Source organism: Drosophila subpulchrella, unplaced genomic scaffold (genome assembly GCF_014743375.2).
Source record: "Drosophila subpulchrella strain 33 F10 #4 breed RU33 unplaced genomic scaffold, RU_Dsub_v1.1 Primary Assembly Seq129, whole genome shotgun sequence".
Lineage (NCBI taxonomy): Eukaryota > Metazoa > Arthropoda > Insecta > Diptera > Drosophilidae > Drosophila > Drosophila subpulchrella.
In genome coordinates, this window is record NW_023665471.1 from 70,001 (window position 1) to 85,000 (window position 15,000).

The following is a 15,000-nucleotide window of genomic DNA, read 5'->3' on the forward strand; positions in this document are numbered from 1 at the left end:
AGTGCCAGCTATCACTAGGTTTATATATCATGTTTCAGTGATATATGGGTAAATTCTACCATTTATTCTTATGTATATGGCATTTCTATGCCATATTTATACAATCCATTCATATCTTAATGTATATTTATTATATTATACATTATTATGCCTTATAGGTATTATACCTATAAGCCATATCCATACGATTCATTCACTAGTGCCGCCCCTCACTAGGTTTATAATTGTTATATCATTGATATACAATTTATTTCTATATATATGGCATTTATATGCCATATCCATACAATGCATTCACATTTCAATGTATATTTACTTGTTATACATTATTATGCCTTATAGGTATTATACCTATAAGCCATATCCATACGATTCACTTATATAAATATATGTATATTTTTCTATACATAATTTTTTTTTATTTTGTATGGATTTCTATGCATATCCATAGTTTATATGGATATGCTTGGCGTTCTATATAGTATTGACAAATTCATATGCATAACATAAGTTTTGACCAATACGAGGAGGGGCCCGCCAACGACCACCTCCCTATAGTTAGTTTTTTACCCCACGCACTATTGCGTGCCTGTTTACAGTACTAGTGCCAGCTATCACTAGGTTTATATATCGTGTTTCAGTGATATATGGGTAAATTCTACCATTTATTCTTATGTATATGGCATTTCTATGCCATATTTATACAATCCATTCATATCTTAATGTATATTTATTATATTATACATTATTATGCCTTATAGGTATTATACCTATAAGCCATATCCATACGATTCATTCACTAGTGCCGCCCCTCACTAGGTTTATAATTGTTATATCATTGATATACAATTTATTTCTATATATATGGCATTTATATGCCATATCCATACAATGCATTCACATTTCAATGTATATTTACTTGTTATACATTATTATGCCTATAGGTATTATACCTATAAGCCATATCCATACGATTCACTTATATAAATATATGTATATTTTTTTCTATACATAATTTTTTTTTACTTTTGTATGGTTTTCTATGCATATCCATAGTTTATATGGATATGCTTGGCGTTCTATATAGTATTGACAAATTCATATGCATAACATAAGTTTTGACCAATACGAGGAGGGGCCCGCCAACGACCACCTCCCTATAGTAGTTTTTTACCCCACGCACTATTGCGTGCCTGTTTACAGTACTAGTGCCAGCTATCACTAGGTTTATATATCGTGTTTCAGTGATATATGGGTAAATTCTACCATTTATTCTTATGTATATGGCATTTCTATGCCATATTTATACAATCCATTCATATCTTAATGTATATTTATTATATTATACATTATTATGCCTTATAGGTATTATACCTATAAGCCATATCCATACGATTCATTCACTAGTGCCGCCCCTCACTAGGTTTATAATTGTTATATCATTGATATACAATTTATTTCTATATATATGGCATTTATATGCCATATCCATACAATGCATTCACATTTCAATGTATATTTACTTGTTATACATTATTATGCCTTATAGGTATTATACCTATAAGCCATATCCATACGATTCACTTATATAAATATATGTATATTTTTTCTATACATAATTTTTTTTTACTTTTGTATGGTTTTCTATGCATATCCATAGTTTATATGGATATGCTTGGCGTTCTATATAGTATTGACAAATTCATATGCATAACATAAGTTTTGACCAATACGAGGAGGGGCCCGCCAACGACCACCTCCCTATAGTAGTTTTTTACCCCACGCACTATTGCGTGCCTGTTTACAGTACTAGTGCCAGCTATCACTAGGTTTATATATCGTGTTTCAGTGATATATGGGTAAATTTCTACCATTTATTCTTATGTATATGGGCATTTCTATGCCATATTTATACAATCCATTCATATCTTAATGTATATTTATTATATTATACATTATTATGCCTTATAGGTATTATACCTATAAGCCATATCCATACGATTCATTCACTAGTGCCGCCCCTCACTAGGTTTATAATTGTTATATCATTGATATACAATTTATTTCTATATATATGGCATTTATATGCCATATCCATACAATGCATTCACATTTCAATGTATATTTACTTGTTATACATTATTATGCCTTATAGGTATTATACCTATAAGCCATATCCATACGATTCACTTATATAAATATATGTATATTTTTCTATACATAATTTTTTTTTACTTTTGTATGGTTTTCTATGCATATCCATAGTTTATATGGATATGCTTGGCGTTCTATATAGTATTGACAAATTCATATGCATAACATAAGTTTTGACCAATACGAGGAGGGGCCCGCCAACGACCACCTCCCTATAGTAGTTTTTTACCCCACGCACTATTGCGTGCCTGTTTACAGTACTAGTGCCAGCTATCACTAGGTTTATATATCGTGTTCAGTGATATATGGGTAAATTCTACCATTTATTCTTATGTATATGGCATTTCTATGCCATATTTATACAATCCATTCATATCTTAATGTATATTTATTATATTATACATTATTATGCCTTATAGGTATTATACCTATAAGCCATATCCATACGATTCATTCACTAGTGCCGCCCCTCACTAGGTTTATAATTGTTATATCATTGATATACAATTTATTTCTATATATATGGCATTTATATGCCATATCCATACAATGCATTCACATTTCAATGTATATTTACTTGTTATACATTATTATGCCTTATAGGTATTATACCTATAAGCCATATCCATACGATTCACTTATATAAATATATGTATATTTTTCTATACATAATTTTTTTTTACTTTTGTATGGTTTTCTATGCATATCCATAGTTTATATGGATATGCTTGGCGTTCTATATAGTATTGACAAATTCATATGCATAACATAAGTTTTGACCAATACGAGGAGGGGCCCGCCAACGACCACCTCCCTATAGTAGTTTTTTACCCCACGCACTATTGCGTGCCTGTTTACAGTACTAGTGCCAGCTATCACTAGGTTTATATATCGTGTTTCAGTGATATATGGGTAAATTCTACCATTTATTCTTATGTATATGGCATTTCTATGCCATATTTATACAATCCATTCATATCTTAATGTATATTTATTATATTATACATTATTATGCCTTATAGGTATTATACCTATAAGCCATATCCATACGATTCATTCACTAGTGCCGCCCCTCACTAGGTTTATAATTGTTATATCATTGATATACAATTTATTTCTATATATATGGCATTTATATGCCATATCCATACAATGCATTCACATTTCAATGTATATTTACTTGTTATACATTATTATGCCTTATAGGTATTATACCTATAAGCCATATCCATACGATTCACTTATATAAATATATGTATATTTTTCTATACATAATTTTTTTTTACTTTTGTATGGATTTCTATGCATATCCATAGTTTATATGGATATGCTTGGCGTTCTATATAGTATTGACAAATTCATATGCATAACATAAGTTTTGACCAATACGAGGAGGGGCCCGCCAACGACCACCTCCCTATAGTAGTTTTTTACCCCACGCACTATTGCGTGCCTGTTTACAGTACTAGTGCCAGCTATCACTAGGTTTATATATCGTGTTTCAGTGATATATGGGTAAATTCTACCATTTATTCTTATGTATATGGCATTTCTATGCCATATTTATACAATCCATTCATATCTTAATGTATATTTATTATATTATACATTATTATGCCTTATAGGTATTATACCTATAAGCCATATCCATACGATTCATTCACTAGTGCCGCCCCTCACTAGGTTTATAATTGTTATATCATTGATATACAATTTATTTCTATATATATGGCATTTATATGCCATATCCATACAATGCATTCACATTTCAATGTATATTTACTTGTTATACATTATTATGCCTTATAGGTATTATACCTATAAGCCATATCCATACGATTCACTTATATAAATATATGTATATTTTTCTATACATAATTTTTTTTTACTTTTGTATGGATTTCTATGCATATCCATAGTTTATATGGATATGCTTGGCGTTCTATATAGTATTGACAAATTCATATGCATAACATAAGTTTTGACCAATACGAGGAGGGGCCCGCCAACGACCACCTCCCTATAGTAGTTTTTTACCCCACGCACTATTGCGTGCATGTTTACAGTACTAGTGCCAGCTATCATTAGGTTTATATATCGTGTTTCAGTGATATATGGGTAAATTCTACCATTTATTCTTATGTATGTATATGGCATTTCTATGCCATATTTATATAATTCATTCATATCTTAATTTATATTTATTATATTATACATTATTATGCCTTATAGGTATTATACCTATAAGCCATATCCATACGATTCATATACTAGTGCAGCCCCTCACTAGGTTTATATATCTCATTTTAATTATATATTGGTAAATTCTATTATTTATTCTTGTGTATATGGCACTTATATGCCGCCATATCTATAAAAATGCATTTATATTTCAATGTATATTTTCTATATTATACATTATTATGCCTTAAAAAGTTATTATACCTACCATAAGGCGATATCCATACGATTCATTTATATAAAAGATATATGTATAATTTTCTATACATAATTTTTTTTTATGAATATATGGGTTTCCTAAGCATATCCATATAATACATTTAGTTTTATATGGATTAGATTGGTCTTCTTTATTGTATTGCCAAACTCATATTGATAAAATAAGTTTTGAACAATAAGAGGATCAGCCGCCAACCAACCAACCACTGCTACCATTGGAGGAACATATACTTACTTTTTATATGTCCTCTTACTTGAATGGTCCTCTCTTTACTTGAAAATTTCATTACCATAGGAATCTATTTATACATGGAATATGATTTCCACTACTTTTTCGCGTCACTAATAATTAATATGACGATACAGACTTGCTACCATAACATAAGTCTTGAACAATAATAGGAGCAGCCGCCAACCAACCACCAACCAACCAACCACTGCTACCATTGATAGTAATTTTATATGTCCTCTTTAGTTGAATTTCAATACCATAGGAATATTTATACATGGAATATGTTTTGCCACTACTTTTTCGCGTCACTAATAATATGACGATACAGTCTTGCTACCATAACATAAGTTTTGAACAATAAGAGGAGCAGACACACCAACCAACCAACCGCGCTGCTACCATTATATATACTTATATTTATATAAGTCCTCTTTACTTGAATGGCCTCTTTACTTGAATTTCAATACCATAGGAATATTTATTTATACATGGAATATGTTTTGCCACTACTTTTTCGCGTCACTAATAATATGACGATATAGACTTGCTACCATAACATAAGTTTTGAACAATAAGAGGAGCAGACACCAACCAACCAACCGCTGCTACCATTGAATGAACCATATATACAAACTTTTATATATGTCCTCTTTACTTGAATTTTAATACCATAGGAATATTTATACATGGAATATGTTTGCCACTTTATCATCGCGTCACTAATAAGATGACGATACATTTTGTTTGTTCAATATTTACTTATATATTGATGTTTCCAATTTAGGTCTTTTATATTTCTTCTTCCCTACCTTACACACCACAAACAAAGTGGCGTGCGATGCTGCAAGCAAGCATAATGATTATGCCCGCTTGCAACATCTTTATTATCGAATCATCAAGCAAAGGATAAGCTTCAGTGGATCGCAGTATGGCAGCTGCTCAACCACTTACAACACCTTGCCTGTTACAAAAGTCGTTTACAATTGATTCTAGGCTTTGTCATTGTATTAAATAATGCTTTTATATGTAACTAGCGCGGCATCAGGTGATCAAAGATCCTCCCAATTTACTATGTTACAAATTACATTGGCATCACATCCATTGTCGTTTATAAAGTAAATTATAAACTTTAAATGGTTTAGAAGCCATACAATGCAAATTGCCCCTTATTTATCATTGCAGTCCAGCACGGATACGACCTTAGAGGCGTTCAGGCATAATCCAACGGACGTAGCGTCATACCACTGTTCGCTCGAACAAGTATTGTGCCATTGGTCCGTACCTGCGGTTCCTCTCGTACTACGCAGGAATGCTGTCGCAACAACGTTTTGTCATTAGTAGGGTAAAACTAACCTGTCTCACGACGGTCTAAACCCAGCTCACGTTCCCTTGCATGGGTGAACAATCCAACGCTTGGTGAATTTTGCTTCACAATGATAGGAAGAGCCGACATCGAAGGATCAAAAAGCGACGTCGCTATGAACGCTTGGCCGCCACAAGCCAGTTATCCCTATGGTAACTTTTCTGACACCTCTTGTTAAAAACTCTTTAAACCAAAAGGATCGATAGGCCGAGCTTTTGCTGTCCCTGTGTGTACTGAACACCGAGATCAAGTCAGCATTTGCCCTTTTGCTCTATGTGTGGTTTCTGTCCGCACTGAGCTGGCCTTGGGACACCTCCGTTATTATTTGAGAGATGTACCGCCCCAGTCAAACTCCCTACCTGGCAATGTCCTTGAATTGGATCATACCTGAGTAATTGGAGTTATACCAAATTTTCAAATCAAAAATACATAAATGCACCGTTTTATTAAAGAATTTGTTTGCGATTATATAACAAACTCGTGATACTTTGATCAAGAAGCTTGCATCAAAACCCAATACCATAAGATATAATAAATATATCCGTATAATGGCTAGGAAATGATACACGTTCCATTTAATCAAGTAAGTAAGGAAACAATAAGAGTAGTGGTATTTCATTGGCGATACCAAACCGAAGTCTAATATCTCCCACTTATTCTACACCTCTTATGTCTCCTTACACTGCCAGATTAGAGTCAAGCTCAAAAGGGTCTTCTTTCCCCGCTAATTATTCCAAGCCCGTTCCCTTGGCTGTGGTTTCGCTAGATAGTAGATAGGGACAGTAGGAATCTCGTTAATCCATTCATGCGCGTCACTAATTAGATGACGAGGCATTTTTTTTTTTTTTTTTTTTTTTTTTTGATATGATACTTTATATTTACGTCTGCCCGGTGGGCAATAGATTAAATTTTTTGATAAAATTGAGTGTGAGGTAACAATATTTTGTGTGTTGAGGTGTATTAAGATTATACAAGATAGGTGTGAGTGGATTAGTGAGTTTGTGTGTCAGTTTTGGTGGTTACATCAATTATGATGCCTTAGGATCAAGGGACCCTGAAGGGCAGGTCCGCAGGGTGTCGTCTTTTTAACCTCCGAGGTTGTCCATCCAGCACTCTGGTTGCGAGTGGGTTTATGTGGGCTACCATTTTATCCAGATGCCTTCTGCTGAATTTAGCTACCTCTTCTACCACTGTGGGAAGCTTTAAGTCCCTCTTTATTGTGGTGTTACGTACGTAGAACGGCGCATTTAGAATTTGACGCAGGATTCTGTTTTCTGCTCTTTCTAGTTTTTTTAAATTTGAACTGGCTGCAGTGCCCCATATTTCAATGCCATAAATCCACGCTGGTTTGATTATGCTATTATAAAGGAGCAATTTGTTTTTTAAGGATAATTTACTCCTTCTTTGCAATAACCACCACATTTGCCGGCTTTTTAGTTTCATTAGCTTTGTTTTGGCCACTATGTGATCCTTCCATGTTAGTCTACGGTCCAGTGTCAGGCCCAGATATTTGACTGAAGGCTGTTGTGGTATGGCAGCATTGTTTAACAAAACCGCTGGGGATATTCCTGGCCTTAGAGAGAAGGTTATATGCGTAGACTTCTCTGGGTTGATAATGATATTCCATCTCTTTAGCCATGGTTCTATGTTGGACAGAGCTTGTTGTAGGCCTTGCGCAGCCATTGGCAGGGAGTCTTCGGAGACTAAGAAAGCCGTGTCATCCGCGTATGTGCATACCATGCTGTGGCTACCAGAGGGAATGGGCATGTCCGCGGTATACACCGAGTATAGTATAGGACTTAGCACGCTGCCTTGGGGAACTCCGGCGGCCACTTCGTGGATAGGCGATTCCTGATGTTTGCACCTTACGTAAAATCTTCTATTTTCGAGGTAGCCCTTTAGTAGAAGATAGTAAGGGGTAGGCAGGCTGTGCTTTAATTTGAACAGTAGGCCCTGGTGCCATACTCTGTCAAACGCTTGCCTGACGTCTAGGAACGCTGCAGAGCAGAACCTTTTAGTCTCGAAGGAGTCTAGAATGCAGCTGACTACCCTGTGACACTGCTGTATAGTCCCGTGAGCTCGCCTGAAGCCAAACTGGTGATCTGGGATAACATGTTGTTCTTCTAATATAGGCATCAATCTCCTCAGGAATAATTTTTCCAGGATTTTTGAGAGAATTGACAGGAGGCTGATGGGCCTGTATGATCCCAGTTCGGCCTCAGGCTTACCTGGTTTGGCGATGACGATAACTTCGGCACATTTCCATTGTGTTGGGAAATGACCGAGTCTTAGACTTTGGTTCATGATGAACTTTAGGTTTCCGATGCAGTTCGGCGGCATGAACTTCAGAGCAGCGGCATCCAGGCGATCATACCCGGGAGACTTTGATGGTTTGAGTGTTGCTATCTCCTCCTCTATCTCCTCGCAGTCGATTTCTGGAATGGGCAAGTCCATGGGACACGCCACATCCAGGAAATGAAGAGTCTCTTGATAGTCCACTGGGTCGCACAGGTCGAATGGCTGGAAACTACTCTTTAAGTGGTCGGCAAAGGCGTTTGCTTTTTCCTGGTCTGAACGACACCAAGCTCCAGTTGATGATCTGACCGGGGCTATCCTCCGTGTGGGTCGCTTTAAATACTTTGTTGCATTCCAAAGCTTGTGGTGTGCACTGCAGGGTTCAAGGTCCGCGAGGTAAGCTTCTAGGGACTTGCTTTTTAGATCAAGAAGCATCCTGCTAAGGTCTTTACAAGCCCTGTTGTAGATTGTTTTGTCTGACCGTCTTCTACTAAGCTGCCAGACCCTCCTCAAACGCCGTTTTTTCGCTTACCATTGTTGCCAGCTCGGTTGACCAGAGATAGTTGTCTCTGTGGCCTCTGGTGTGCACCGTTCGCGTGGTTTCAGCCTCTGGAGTTGCGATGCTTGCTGCCAGATGAACCTGTCTGGTGAGGTACTCCACCGCTTCGTCGATGTCTATTGGACTTTCTAGAACTGGCTGGGGGTCTACATGATTTTCTAGCCAAGACTTAAAAATCGGGATGTTTGTATTCCGTCTGATGAGCTTGACTGCAGTTGGATTTCTCAGATAGGAGTTGTTATACAAAATCTTGACCATGCTGTGATCGGATGTAAGATCATGGCATGCAGCCGTAGATATTTTTGTGGGGTCAACTCCTCTGCTGAATGCAAAGTCCAAGAGGTCCGGAATTTTGGCTGGGTCGGTGGGCCAGTAGGTAGGCTCTCCAGTTGAATAGACGGTGCAACCCAGTGCCCTGATGCATCCAAGAAGTGTGCTTCCTTTCGGGTTGACGGTTCGTGATCCCCACCAGGTATGTTTTGCGTTGAAGTCGCCTCCGATTAAGAATCTAGGACCCAGATTCAGTAGTACGTCGGACAGATCACTTTGGCTCAGTGTGTATCTTGGAGGGAGGTATGCGGAGGCGATGGTAATTTTGCCTTGCGACGTTATAAGGTGGATTTTCGCACACTGCATCCATTCCAGTTGTACGGGCTCGAGCTCCTCGTATTGAATGCCGCGTCTGATGATAATAGAGGCTCCTCCACGCATCCGGTCGCCAGGGTGCAATGCGTTGATTATTTCGTAGCCGGGAATGGTAAAGTGGGATCTGGTGGTGAAGTGTGTCTCGGACACGAGTAAGATGTCTACTTGGTTGGTCTTTATATAATGCTCGACCTCGGGCTTGCTCCGAGCCAAGCCGTTCGCATTCCATATTATAAGTTGGGTGTTTATGGACATTTATGATTGTTCTGGTTGGAGAGCATTGTCATCACTAAGTTTTGGAACTGATTGAACATGGAGTTCATCATGGATTCCATTCGGCGCATCATTCTCTCCTCCAAGGCATCAAGGGGGGACTGGCCATTATTGTCGAAGTTTCCAGCCGCGCCAGCCCTAGCAACGTTGGCGTAACTGTATTTGTGATTCCCTGTTTGGTTCGCGGCACTGCTCGCTGGGAAATTTGCGTGTGGAGCAGGATTGGATGAAGAAGTAGTTACTGCCTTAGGCTTAGGGCTGAAGCGCTTCTTGGCTTCTATGTAGACTCTACAACCGCGGTAGGAGGCGGTGTGTTCATCACCACAATTTCCGCACACAGGTGGGTCTTCCTTTGCCTTCATGCAATTCAGGGAGTCGTGTGATAATCCGCATTTGACACAGACATGTTGGAGTTTGCAGTACCTCTTAGTATGCCCAAAAGCTTGGCAGCGGAAGCATTGTACCACTCCGTCGAACTTTTTTGGCTCCTCAATGGAGACGACGGCATGGCACAGTCTGTTGGTTTCGAAGACTTTCTTGTTTGTTGGAGCTGGTTCGAGGTTGACGAAAAACATCGACAATGGCATTTTTGTTACTCTTGATACTGCATTTTTAGCATCACGCACATTGTGGCCGAGATTCACAAAGGCTTGCTTGACCTCCTCAATTGGTGTAGTATGGTGTAGTCCTTTGACAACAATGCGGAAAGCTCGCTCTTCCTTCAGTTGGAAGGTACGGAAAGCTACTTGACAGTTGTCCAGGTGAGCAACAATTTTTCGGTAAGTGGTGCTGTCCTTCGGCATCAGCCTGATGTTGCCTCTTCCCGTTGCCTTGTAAGAGAAAGTATCGGAATTCACCAATGTGCGCAGTTCGTTTAAAAATTCGCCAATGTTTTCTACATCCGGCACAAAAATTGGAGGGGGCTTGGGTGCTGCTTTAGGTTCGGCATTATCGGCGGTCTTTTCATTGCTGCTCTCTACCGGCAGAGAAGCGAAGCGATTAGAGGTGCTAGGACCAATATCCATCTTTTTGTCTTGATTCACGGCAGCCTTATTCTTTATGGTCTTTTTAGGAAAAATGTAAGGGCGAGTTATCTCACCTTCCTCAGGTGAAGAGATGTTTGAGGGGCTCGAGGAGCTCGAGGAGCTCGGGGTTGGGCTGGGAGATTTTTCCCGTTTCTCCACGATGATTTTCTTTACGCCTCTAATTGCCTCTGGCGACCCGGGAGGTAGACTCCTTTTGACTCCTTTTGGTAAGACTCTCGGCTTCAGAACCTGCCAAGTGCATTTTTTGAGTGCGGCTACAGCCGCGTTGTCCACTTCCATGCTGCCGGTGTTGCTATTGTCACCCATGGCGACAGCACCACCAACAAGCACAGCCGGCTAACTGTGTGAGTGAACTATTTATTTCCTTTCCCTCTGCTGACAAAAATCGACGACGAGGTGTCGCCGAAATGTAGGCAATAGTTTTAGGAGTCGCCGCCCTCTGGCGGAGTGATACAGCGATGAGGAGTCGCCGAATGTATGCTATGAATCCTGGAGTAGTCGCCCTCTGGCGGAATGAAATCAGCTGATTTCCAAAAACCAACCAATTTGCGGAGACACGAACCGGTTCAAATTTAGTGCAGACGCGAACCGCGTTGCTGTCAAAATGTTATCTAGATAAGGCAGGCGCCACTCGAGAGAGAGCGCCTCTCTCACAACGATGAAGTATGAGTTTTATTGCCGAAATTGGCCTGACACACGGGGCGCCCGAGAGAGCGCCTCTGTCTCAGCACGTCGAACGTTCTCGAAATGTCTGGGGTGGAAAATCGCGATTTTGGCCTTCCCACCACCTTTTTCGTGCAGAAAACACGCGGAATGACTATGCGACCACAATGCGCGAATATTTGTGCTATTTTTAGCAATGGAATAGGAGTTTTATTGCCGAAATTGGCCTGACACACGGGGCGCCCGAGAGAGCGCCTCTGTCTCAGCACGTCGAACGTTCTCGAAATGTCTGGGGTGGAAAATCGCGATTTTGGCCTTCCCACCACCTTTTTCGTGCAGAAAACACGCGGAATGACTATGCGACCACAATGCGCGAATATTTGTGCTATTTTTAGCAATGGAATAGGAGTTTTATTGCCGAAATTGGCCTGACACACGGAGCGCCCGAGAGAGCGCCTCTCTCAGCACGTCGAACCTTCTCGAACTGTCTGGGGTGGAAAATCGCGATTTTGGCCTTCCTACCACTTTTTTTGTGCAGAAAACACACGGAATGATTTTGCGGACACAATGCGCGAATATTTATGCTATTTTTTAGCAAGGAAATAAGCGTTTTACTGCCGAAATTGACCCGTCACACGGAGCGCTCGAAAAACACGTCTGCTCTCCAGAGCAATGACTGACAACTGACTAATTAGATGACGAGGCATTTGGCTACCTTAAGAGAGTCATAGTTACTCCCGCCGTTGACCCGCGCTTACTTGAATTTCTTCACTTTGACATTCAGAGCACTGGGCAGAAATCACATTGTGTCAACACCCGCTAGGGCCATCACAATGCTTTGTTTTAATTAGACAGTCGGATTCCCCAAGTCCGTGCCAGTTCTGAATTGATTGTTAATTGATAATCGTTATAATTAATAAGAACTAATTGGTTTAACCCAATTAGTATTCTTAAAAATTTTAGCAAGAAAGTTCCACAATTGGCTACGTAACTAAACTATCCGGGGAACAAGTGACCAACATAAATGCCAGACACTCTATTTACCCAGAACGAGCACATAAACCATGTTATTGTTTCCCAATCAAGCCCGACTATCTCAATCTTCAGAGCCAATCCTTATCCCGAAGTTACGGATCTAATTTGCCGACTTCCCTTACCTACATTATTCTATCGACTAGAGACTCTTCACCTTGGAGACCAGCTGCGGATATTGGTACGGCCTGTTGAGAAGTTTGCGTGTCCCCACCATAAATTTTCAAGGTCCGAGGAGAAAATATCGACACAACAGTATATGTCATGCTCTTCTAGCCCATCTACCATATCTCTCTGCGAAAGACTTCCATGGTAGTACGGCTATAAAACAGAAAAGAAAACTCTTCCGATATCTCTCGACGGCTTCTTTATGGTCGTTCCTGTTGCCAGGATGAGCACGAGGCCCATATTTAATAACAAACGGATACTCAACAGGTTACGGAATTGGAACCGTATTCCCTTTCGTTCAAAATTATTCAAGTATATTAATTAGCTTGATTTATATAATATAATTATATTTGTATGGCATTTGTGTTTTACTTGAAAATTTTCGGCTTTCGCCTTGAACTTAGGACCGACTAACTCGTGATCAACCACTGTTCACACGAAACCCTTCTCCACTTCAGTCCTCCAAGGTCTCATTCGATTATTTGCTACTACCACCAAGATCTGTACCAATGGCAGCTCCATGCAGGCTTACGCCAAACACTTCTACGCATACCATTGTACCTTCCTACTCACTAAAGTTTCAAAATTTATATCACAAGTAATATAAATCATCTACTTTAGCGGTAATGTATAGGTATACAACTTAAGCGCCATCCATTTTAAGGGCTAGTTGCTTCGGCAGGTGAGTTGTTACACACTCCTTAGCGGATTTCGACTTCCATGATCACCGTCCTGCTGTTTTAAGCAACCAACGCCTTTCATGGTATCTGCATGAGTTGTTAATTTGGGCACCGTAACATTACGTTTGGTTCATCCCACAGCGCCAGTTCTGCTTACCAAAAGTGGCCCACTGGGCACATTATATCATAACCTTGAACTTCATATCAAGAAAGTTAAGGTTCTTACCCATTTAAAGTTTGAGAATAGGTTAAGATCGTTTCGACCCTAAGGCCTCTAATCATTCGCTTTACCAGATAAGATTATTTTATATAACATTAAAATGCACCAGCTATCCTGAGGGAAACTTCGGAAGGAACCAGCTACTAGATGGTTCGATTGGTCTTTCGCCCCTATACTCAATTCTGACAATCGATTTGCACGTCAGAACTGTTTCGGTCTTCCATCAGGGTTTCCCCTGACTTCAACCTGATCAAGTATAGTTCACCATCTTTCGGGTCACAGCATATATGCTCAAGGTACGTTCCAGTTAGAGGCATAAATAATATAAATATCATTATACATAACTATATAGAACGCCCCGGGATTGTGTTAATTAGCTATAAATAGTTAAAAAACTAATCCCATTATTAGTCAAGTTAATTACGCTATTAGGTTTATATCCCAATAACTTGCACATATGTTAGACTCCTTGGTCCGTGTTTCAAGACGGGTCCCGAAGGTATCCTGAATCTTTCGCATTGTTAATCATACAAGTGCATATAATAAACACAAAAATCAATGATAATTATGCCATTATATAATTCCGAAAAATTAACGCACTGTATTCATATAAATCTATCAGCACTTTATCAAATTAATAACATTTATTCTGTGTTAAAATGCAAGCAAATTAATTTGAATAAACTATAAGTTATATTTTATGATAAATTTTGTATGCTAATAGATTACAATGTCCTTATATGGAAAAAATGCACACTATTATCATAATATTGTTTAAATATTACAATTTTAATGATGAATTTTCCATAACGGATATTCAGGTTCATCGGGCTTAACCTCTAAGCAGTTTCACGTACTGTTTAACTCTCTATTCAGAGTTCTTTTCAACTTTCCCTCACGGTACTTGTTTACTATCGGTCTCATGGTTATATTTAGTTTTAGATGGAGTTTACCACCCACTTAGTGCTGCACTATCAAGCAACACGACTCTTTGGAAACATCATCTAGTAATCATTAACGTTATACGGGCCTGGCACCCTCTATGGGTAAATGGCCTCATTTAAGAAGGACTTAAATCGTTAATTTCTCATACTAGAATATTGACGCTCCATACACTGCATCTCACATTTGCCATATAGACAAAGTGACTTAGTGCTGAACTGATTTCTTTTCGCTCGCCGCTACTAAGAAAATCCTGGTTAGTTTCTTT

At 38.9% G+C, this 15,000-nt stretch overlaps 1 pseudogene; it reads right to left on the bottom strand.

The window, feature by feature from the left end:
• Positions 1-5,733: 5,733 nt before the first annotated feature.
• Positions 5,734-15,000, bottom strand: part of LOC119558701 — a 9,324-nt pseudogene continuing 57 nt past the window's right edge.